Here is a 7,713-nt window from a genome sequence, read left to right as displayed (position 1 = left end):
AACCTCTCCGGCAAGAGCAGGAGTGCCTCTGCCCAGGACAGCACCACGCCGCTTGTCCCCTTACTCCTTCACAGCGCTGTTTTATGGGCGAGTGGTGAGTCAACCATGCCGCCGTGCTGGAGGGGAGGCCCCGTTAAAAGTGAAACCAGAGCGGCTTGTGACATCCCAGCAAGCTGCGCCAGGAGCGGAGCAGCTGCCAAAACTCAGTTTCTTCAGGTCCCAGCCCACGTCTCTGCTCTCCCACTCCAAACCTGCCCCCGCCATCCCGCCCCTTCCGAACTACGGTACAGGAGACATGGTCGGCCGTAGCTACCTGCACGGCAGAGCGGGCGCTTTGGGTTGAGGCTGGCTTTCTCCACCCTCCATGGCAATTTGGAGGAGTCCCATGGTGGGGAACCATGTGTGGGGCCAGGTGGGCTGCATCAGCTCCTCTGGAGCCCATAAATAGCCTCGGGGCGGAACTGGAGGGAGTAGGGTGTTTGGTGATAGAGCAGGTAAGGCTTCTTTCCTTGGTTGTGCTGCAGCACCTCCCTGCCTTTGGAGGGTGCTTCTAGGGAAAAGTGCTTTTTAGAGATGTTGAGGTTGGGGGGGATATGGGCTGTGCTGGGCACCAAGTGGTGGTTTCCCCTTGGGGGCTGCTGTTAAAATGATGGAAGCTGGGGGGACTGCGTTCTCTTCAGAAGTTGAAGTGCAGAAGGAGCATGGCTTTGCTTCTTGCTGTCTCCCCCATCCTTGCATGAGTGGGGTTTGGGGCTGGATGTCCTGGGGAGCATCTCCATGAGGGGGTATGGCCTGGGGAAGGGGCTGGTTTGCTATGGGACTGTGAGTACTTGCTGCCACGAGCCTATTGAGTGAGGTGTTCCCATGGTGCTGATACCTTTGCTTGACTTTAAGGTCCTGTAGATGGTGAGAAGGACTCTCCGCTTGCTTGTGGATGATGCTTTTGGTTTCTCCATTGAAGCTGCCAGCAAGGCTCCCTGCTGCTTTGGAGCGCCCTCCAAATGTGTGCCGTCACCTGGTGGCTTCACTACCCTCCCTGGACGGAGACCTGCTCCCAGGTAAGCCCTGAGGGCCAGTGGGGCTCATAGCAGCCTGCAGGAGTTATCATCTCGGAGCTTTGTGGTCTTGTAGGGGGATGCCCAGCTCAGGCAACAGGGCCATGCAGAGCATTTTTTGTAATGGGGAAGAAGCAGCAGCCCTGGGTGTGCAGGGGAATTTGGGTGCCTGCTGCCAGCAGAGCTCATCCCACCACCATCACCTCCGCTGCTGCTGCACTGGCTTTTGCTCGGAGGCTGCTGCTGCCTGGGGCCGCAGGGCATGGCTGGGGGCACCTGGTCCCTGCTGCCCAAACAGCTCCAGCCCCCTGGTGACTGCCAGAGGCTTGGTATGGTGTTTTTGGCTGCCCAGAAGCAGGACAAAGAAGGTTCAGGTGATGCCATTTAGATGTTTTCAAGGTGCTTTTCTTGCTTGAGTGTTACTGCTTGAGAAGTGATTTCCCTCTGCCTTTAAAAGGACAGGCAGGGTTAAATGAACTGTAAATGGGATAAAAATGTGATGCCAAACGATGTTTTTGAGGTGAATCTGAGGAATCTTGTTTTTTCTGTATTATTAAAGCAGTTATAGTCCCTCTTCTCCCAAAGAGGAAGAAAAAAAATCCATTGACCACACTCTTACTTGACACCTGAGAAGCCCGCTGATGGCAAATGCTGGGTTAGGCACCGTTTCCATAGGCAGTGCTGGTAGCAGGGGCTGGGATTCGGGTGGTGGCTGGAGAAGCAGAGGTGGCATGGAGATGTGCTGAGGGCATACAGCGTAGCTAGGAAAAGGAAAAACCATAAATTCCTTCTTCTATTAAAAAAGCCACTAGTGAATGGACGCTCAGAAGGCGGCTGGGGAGCTATGACTAGTCCTCGCGGGCTCCGAAACCGAGGCAGGTTGTCTCTGCAGATGAGTGTGGCAGCATCCCCAGCTAGGTGATGAGTGCTCTGGGCTGATGGCAGAGGTGTCCCCACCTTCTGCTGCTCTGTAAGCAGGCGATAAAACACTTTTTTTTTGGGTTCCTCGCAAGCAAGTCTTGCGTGACGCAGGGTTGTCACAGGTACTGTCTGCACTCCCTGTGCGGATGGGGCTCAAGCCTGGCTTCGTCGGCATCTGGTAGCTGCTGCCTTCAGAAGGTGGTGAGATGTTGAGCACATCTAAAGTGCTGCTGGAGGTGGAGGACGCGGGCAGTAACTTGCCTTCTACGTGTCTCTAAGGATTTGCGCTGGCAGGTGGAGAAATGGAGACTGGGAGGTCCACACCATCTCCTTGGGAAGGGCTGGGCTTGCCCACCCTGACTGGGTGCTGCGTCGCCACCCCGACGCCTGTGCCGGTGAGCCTTTGGGCAAGGATGCTGTTATCCCACCAGCTCCGATAGACCTCATGGTTCTTTCTGGCAGGCCCTCTCCTTCCGAGAGGAGCACTGTGGCCGTGAAAGCCTGAGCGCTGCCGGTGATGGTGGGCCATGCCGGACACGAACCTCTTCAGCCAGCAGATGCTGCTGGGGGCAGCTAGGAGCAGCAACCCAGCCTTAACTAAAAAAACAAAACCAGAGCAGGCAAATTCTCCCTGCGAGCAGCTGCTAGGGAGAAACAGATGCAGCAGCTTGTTCATTAGCTCAATGAAATATATATTTAAAGAGATATGCTATTCCAGGGCTGCTGCTGAGGTCGTGGCTTTGCAAATGCAAGTGGGGACAACTGATGGAGGAGGGGATCGGCTAGGGCTGAAGGATATACGTACGGTGGGCATTGCTGCCGGGGAGCACAGGGGGACAACACGGGCTTGTGGCTTGCCAAGGTCGAGGCTGAATTTCTGTGCATCTTGCAGCTATCATTGAGCGCAAATTGTTTCCCGTTTGTGGTGTGGGTTTTTGGTTTGCAAATGCAAGTGGGGACAACTGATGGAGGAGGGGATCGGCTAGGGCTGAAGGATATACGTACGGTGGGCATTGCTGCCGGGGAGCACAGGGGGACAACACGGGCTTGTGGCTTGCCAAGGTCGAGGCTGAATTTCTGTGCATCTTGCAGCTATCATTGAGCGCAAATTGTTTCCCGTTTGTGGTGTGGGTTTTCGGTTTGTTTGGTTGTTTTTTTCCTGCAAAAGTACTGTCAGTTCGTTTAGCTGATAAATAATACCGTGGTGCAGCTGCGAAGCCAACTTTGGAAAACTCAATAGCGAAGTAGCCTTTCACTGCTAATTGTAAAACTAAACTCAATAGCGAAGTAGCCTTTCACTGTGTTGCTAATAGTAAAACCGTACTGGTCAAGTCCATAACCAAGCAGATTTGATGCTAAATGGTAAGCTAATTTTATCCCAGCTGGAAATATTCCTATTTGGGTTCCAACCACAAGAGGAGGCTGAAAGAAAACCCTTAGTTGAGCTGAGCTTTGGAAGAGCAGCTCCCTCCCCAGCTGGACTTCTGCATTGGGTTGAGAAGGAAAACGATCTTGGGGGTGGGATCCAGCTGACTTTGACCTTTTGCTCTCCTGCTTTTGGTATTTGCCTCTGCAAAGTGAGGGGGGCAGCTGGGGAACCCGATGCCACCAGCTGAACCTCTGCATCACGCGTTTAGCTTGGCACCAAGCCCTTAACTCCCTCTGCCAGGGAAATAAATCGCATTGCGCAGCAGAAAAACAAATGGCTTTCCGAGGTGACAAAGATAAATGTAGGGGATAAAGACAGGCAAGGAGCTGCTATATGGGATGGAAGGTGCTTCACTGAGCTTTGCTGCCCTGTCCTGTGGAGATGCTGGACACGGTCTCCTTTTGAGGGGCGGGGGGGGGGAAGTAGAGTCCTGTATAGCAGCACGTGAGCAGCGCTGTTGTGCAAAGTGGGCTTCATTCCCATGTCCCTGGGGTTCAGTCCCGTCCTCCCAGGGACTGGTGCATTTGGGGAGGCTGATCCCCTGCATCCTGGCCCCTCTGCTTTGATGGAGCAGCAGGCTCTGCCCAGCCTCTGCGGAGGGGGGGATGCAGGGCAGGTCGTGGGGCAGTCAGACCCGTGATGGCTATAAGGGTGAGCTGGTGCTGCTTTCCGTCCTTGCTGTGGGCTGGCATCAAGGGGGGAGACGTGGTATTGACCTTGTGTGCTTCCCTGGGGCAGGCACGGTGCCACCCGTCTCCATCCTACCGTGTGCTGCCTGGGTTTGGATGTGCCCAAGCAGCTGAGCGCCGCTGGGAGCGGGAAGGATGCTTGGATCAGGGGGATGGGGTGGTCCTGGGATGAAGGCAGCGTGGTGGCTCGGCAAGGGCTTGCCCACTGGCTAAGGGAGCTGTTGCCAAGCTGTCCTTAAGGCCGCAGGGCACTGCGGCGAGCTCCCGCACCACCTGCCACCTGAAATGGAGCCTTGCTTGCCGGCATAGGGCAAAACTAGGAGCAGATGGGATTATTGCTGCCTTGTGGGAAAAATGTAGTGTTTCAGCAGGCGCAAGGGCCGCAGGCACAAACAGGGTCAGCAGAGCTATTAATAAAGCCAGGGCCTGCTGAAGTATGCAAAACTCGTGCGAGGGACTCGTTAAGCCAATGAGCGGAGCAATGCGGGACCGGGGGGCTTGGCTGAGCCCTCCATCCCCATGGGAAGGTGCAGGGCAGCGGCTCAGGAGCAGTGGAGAAAGGGGATCCCCAATTTTGGGCTGGAAGGATGGGTTTAATGACTCTGGTGTGCTGGCAGAAAGCAGCTAAGTGTGGTCTGATGGCCTTGGGCCCAATAACATGATTTGGGGGGGAAGCAGGGGTACAGCACACTAAACCTCCTGTACAGCCTTCCCCTCTCATGGGCTCCTCTCAAGATGCCTGCGTGCCCGGGGGTGGGTGTGTGGGTGCAAGGCTGGAGCTGGAGGGGTGCTGGGGCGGTACCCCGGAGCTGGGGGATGCTCAGCTGGTGGCAGTGGCTGTGAAACTCAACCCTAAGCTCTAGTGAAGCAGCAGTGTGTGTTTTCGATCTGCATCTCTGGGAGCGCTCAGGGAAAGGCAGGGAGCGCTCTGCCGCTGGCCCCCGCCTCTTGGGTGGGAGAAGACCCTTCCCTGAAGCTGTGCAGGCTCCTCCTTGCTTGTGCACGATTAAAAACCCCTGTCCCGCAGCGGGAGAGCCCTGGCTTCCCCGGGGCCGAGGCTGATGTCTTGCCCCTGCCTGGCTGCAGAGAAACCATCTGTTTTTCCTTCCCTGACTGTGTTCCTTCTAGTCGGAAAAGGCTCGTCGTGTCGTGCTATTTATAACTCGGAGGGCTAGCAGAGCATCTGTCTCTCCGGCTCCAAGCAGGGCTGGATTAGCCTAGGGGTGCGCCGGGACCTCCGCGCTGGAAATGGGGTGGTTTCCTTGCTTTTTCTCCTTGGTGGTCCCAGCTGGAGTTGGGGGCAGGGGGAGTTTGCACGTGGGACTTGTAACTTGTCACTTGACACTGTCATGAAATAGTTGCTCTCTGACACTTGAACTGATTCCTGTATCTTTTGCAAGGAGCTGGCTCCGGTCTGGGTGGCGGAGGCTGGAGCAGAGCCTCAGGGGGACCTTGGGGTGCTGCCCCCCCCCCCCCCCCCTTTCCTCCTCTCACTCATCTCCTACAGCTTTTGAGGACAGGAGTCCCTCAGGGCTGATGGAGTTGCAAGTCCAGGTCCCTATAATACAGCTGCTGCCCGGCTGAGCAGATGGGATAGGGTGGGTGGACAAGTCTGGGTGCTCTGTGGGGGGGAAAAAAGAAAACAACCACCCTCTCTAAACCTGTGAAATAGTGGCAAAATAATGGATTATCTGAAGACTTGTGAGACATGGTTAGGCCTTAGGCACTTGTTTTTCTGGTTGTGCTTGCAAGTAGCTTTGTTGGCAAAATAAAGTAAGAAATCAAACACCTGGAGCCCCTTGCTGTTTGTGGCTGCTGGCAAGTGGCAGTGGCTTTTGGGAGAGGTGGAGGTGGCAGGATGGTGGGTGGGCTCCAGCATGCCCTTGGGAGGTTGCTCACCCAAGGGTGAAGTCCCACCAGAGGCTGATGGCTCTTGGTTGTCTCCCTTGACCCAGGCAGAGCTGCCGTTTGCTTGCTAAAGCTCAGACCTTCACCCTGCCCTGGGTGTGCTGGGGCAATGGGGAGCAGAAGACCTCCCCAGCTGGGTCTTAGCTTGTGTTGGGCACCTGAGGCAGCTCTTGGCTGATAACACTGACCTGGCTTCATCTCCACCTCAAGAGGCTTACAAAGATGGCTTGCGGCAAGCTTTTCCCGGGGTGAGGGCCCTGTCTAGTCCAGCTTGGACTTTCCCTTCACCTTTGAGGTCCACGGGGAAGGTAGCTCCAGGCTGGCTGCTGTGGCCCTGGTGGGATGGGAGACCCCTCCCAGGCTCTCGCTGGTGCTCTGGGTTGAGCTTCAAATCCTCTAGCACAAGGTATAGCGGGAGAGGGTGAAGGTGTTCTGTTTACAAGGTGTTTTCTTTCTGGGGTTGGAACATATATTTTTCTCTATTTAAACGTTGAACTGCAGCGTCACCTCTACTCAACCAATCCAGAGGGGTAGTAAAAAAAATAATAATAAAGGGCTAAAAATGAAAATGCACAAATCTTTCTGTAGCATCCAGGAAGATGAGTTGGATGGGCTGAAGGCCAAGTGGTTTTACTGGAGGTAGTTGTGAGCCACAAGAGCTGAAGGGAGAGGGTTTCCCTGAGCTGCCGGGTACTTGAGAAATGACCTTCGAATAGGAGTGGCATCTGAAGACGGCAGCAATCCAGCGGCGTGCGCTAAGCGGGCTCTGGATGCAAATTCAGTGACGTTCGGTCCTTGCGTTGCCAACTTCCCGGTGGGTTTTTTGGTGGGGAGTCACTTGTTGGAGGCCGGAGCTGTAGGAATGTGCGGTGCAAGGACGAGGTGATGCCTTCTGAGCTGCTGTGTGCTTAATGTGCCCTGCTGTCACGTGGAGGGTAATTACCTCCTCTAATGAGCATTATTGCTCCTGGAAGCTGCAACCAAGAGCTATCTCCGCTAATAAGTCATTAATACTTACTCCATTAATTCCACCCGGAGTCTGAGAAGATGACACGTGGAAACATGTTGATGAGATATTAGCCTACTCGCTAATAAGCAAAACAAAAGCACAATTAGCGAGGCCAGACGGAGCCTGGAAATGGTGATGAAAGCAGCCTGCCGGCTCTCCGGTGAGGACGAGGCAGGAGACCTGGAAGAGGGATCGCGTCATCCCGCGGTGCTGCTGCCAGGCTCTGCTGCTGCCTGAAAGGCCGAGGGAATGGGATGTTCTGCAGGGAGCTATGTGAAGTATTTTTTTTGTATATAAATAAAGTGTCTCTGAGATGAAATTGAGCCAAAGGGGGGAGGTGGGAAGCCTTTGGGGAAAAATGGGGGTTGGCTATTTTTGTAAATAAAACAAGCTTGGGGCAGAGACTTTTCCTCATCTTTTTTTAAAAAGAGAATTAAAAAAGAAAGTCTTTTTTTTTTTTTAATGACATGTCATGGCTGGTGTTTCTTTTTCCCTTCTTCCCTGCCATAGCAGTGCGGGAGGACAGAAATCCCTGGTTAAGCTGGAGGGTCTGAGGTGGGAAGAGGAGAGGGGTGTTTGCAGCCGTCGCCTTGAACACAGGCCTCCTCCCTTTCAGGGCATCATCCCCTGTAAAAAAGTGCTTTTTCTACTTGGCCGCTGCAGCTGTTGGGGTTTGTTTTTTTTTTTTTCCGCTTTCGCTTT

Source organism: Aptenodytes forsteri, unplaced genomic scaffold (assembly GCF_000699145.1).
Source record: "Aptenodytes forsteri isolate BGI_AS27 unplaced genomic scaffold, ASM69914v1 Scaffold326, whole genome shotgun sequence".
Lineage (NCBI taxonomy): Eukaryota > Metazoa > Chordata > Aves > Sphenisciformes > Spheniscidae > Aptenodytes > Aptenodytes forsteri.
This window is presented reverse-complemented; position numbering follows the sequence as displayed.